This window comes from Penaeus chinensis, chromosome 33, assembly GCF_019202785.1.
Source record: "Penaeus chinensis breed Huanghai No. 1 chromosome 33, ASM1920278v2, whole genome shotgun sequence".
In the NCBI taxonomy this organism is placed as follows: Eukaryota; Metazoa; Arthropoda; class Malacostraca; order Decapoda; family Penaeidae; genus Penaeus; species Penaeus chinensis.
The window spans coordinates 16,195,893-16,198,392 of record NC_061851.1 but is presented as its reverse complement, the minus strand read 5'-3'; positions in this window follow the sequence as shown (position 1 = coordinate 16,198,392).

Here is a 2,500-nt window from a genome sequence, read left to right as displayed (position 1 = left end):
CACACACACACCACACACCACACCCACACACCACACCCACACACCACACCAACACCCACACCCACACGCACACGCACACGCTCACGCACACGCTCACGCACACGCTCACGCACACACACGCACACACACACCACACACACGCACACACACACCATACACACACACACTAATAATGATGATGATGATATTATTAAGTATCATTACACCCATAAGCAACAGTTTTAACATAGATTACTTATGTGATTCTTGATAATATTGCGATAACTACAAAATACAAAAAACGTAATAACTAATACTTGTGGCGCAAGTGCGCAGTCGCATGGCGCAATGTGTTTACACGCTGAATCAGGAAAAGGTGTTTACAAGTTGAATCAGGATGTTCCTAAGTATTTACACTGTCTGTTCTGTTCTAGATAAAACGCCTAATGAACTCGGAGGAAAGTGTACGCTTATTGTGCGCACTTTCACAGGCATTTTATTTTATTAATTGATCTTGCTGTCCATTTTTATTCATGTACCAGCTGACTGTTGAAGACTGGTAATTAATTCTCATATTTAATGAAAAAATCTAAAACTATTTACCCAATTTGCATTTATTGTCGTGCTTCTATAAAAGATTGTGTATAAGCAAAATTTTGTCTTGTTTGATTTGCACCATCATGTTACAAATGTCTACGGTAGTTCATACATTGAAAATATCAGATCGTAAAAATACAGACCCATTCGTCTGAATAAATTGATGACGCAATATTCACTTTCTCAGGGTCGCTGTGTCAAAACTCGTCAGAATTTTATATTATTCATTTGATAAAGGTGCTCACTGATAAGAGGGTATTGAAGGAGGTATCGGTATATTTTATCGTGTGTCATGTACATGGGATTATTGAATTATATACTTATCAATGATACAAAGAAATAAATACACAAACAAACACACACACACACACACACACACACACACACACACACACACACACACACACACACACACACACACACACACACACACAGGAAGAAAGAAAGAAAGAAAGAGAGAGAGAGAGAGAGAGAGAGAGAGAGAGAGAGAGAGAGAGAGAGAGAGAGAGAGAGAGAGAGAGAGAGAGAGAGAGAGAGAGAGAGAGAGAGAGAGAGAGAGAGAGAGAGAGAGAGAGCATAATTATAGAATATGAGTGTGGCGCTCTTGATGTTATCATACAAGAAAAACTAAATTCTGGAAGAATAACGACAAAACATTAATCATGAATTTTGAAGCACATGACTGATATGCCTTTCTAACTTGAACATAACACAAAATTTAGAAAATGGTGAAAGCCGAAACATTCATCAAAAAAGCAAGGTTACAGTCACAACCGAATAATGACTGATTTTTTCTTTACGTTGTTTACAGAATCGTTAGTTTAATTGATGTCGTTTCCTGCTTTTAATATTAGTCTCTTTTAGTTACCCAAGTCTATTAATATATGTGAGATTTCTTTGTTATGAATTACAATTGGCTCATGGTGAAAGTTAGCTTGCCTATACTTTCTACTGGTATTATCTTATTTTTTTTTTTACATTTGAGTTATCCAGAACCCAGACTAAAGCTTCGTGCTTATCAAAGTAGGTTCACTTTAAGTTAGTAACCATTTATGTTTATTTTATTTTAAAATCTTTGCCAGGCTCTATGTCAAGGAATAATAAAGGATATATGATTGTTATAAGGAATATTGCTGACTGTTGATATCATCGTCAAACTTATCATATCTCTTAGTGACAACGTAAACATGTAATTAACCTCAATATATTAAACCTCAAAGATACCGCAATTCTTCCGAAACTATGCCCCGAAAATTATTCGAAATCAAGCACATCAAAATAAGCCAACGAAATTAGCAAACAAGAACATGAACTGAATCCTGCTAACATCTGACGCTATCACAGGCTGGGTGTAGCCAGACAGAGGACGTGAAGGTCATATGACGACGCGAGTGAGGGTTGGCGTGGAGGAGGCGCACATAACCAAGGGGAAGAAGGGCTCTGGGGGTACATGGTAGCCTCAGAAGGTCAGATCCTGTGTGCGGAAGCCCCCAGGTTGAAAGGGTTGGGAATGCGCTCTTTTAGAACCTCGATTTGTTTTTTCTATCGTTATTTTTAACAGTAGACGGTTCTCGTGGAGTGGCCATGAAGATCTGTGAGAACGTAGCTCTGGTATCGCCGGAAAACAAGTCAGGGTGAGCCGACTACCTGAGGGATAACAGCTGCACCAACCGTTGAAACCGTCCCCGTCCATTATATTAGTCCTTGCCGGTTGTACCTTTTCCACGTCCGTTCTTCCCGTGCTGTATAATAGAAAGAAACATAGCAATCTTTAGTACCTTCGGGGGGCCAGTATTCCCTTTCACTTCGAATGTATTTGTGAACTTTCACATTATCAACATCTGAGAAGCACGATGTGGCAACGCCCCGCTGCTCCCTCTGCCTTTCTTTAGCTCTTTCTTTTTCTGTCTAACGCTTTCTGCTC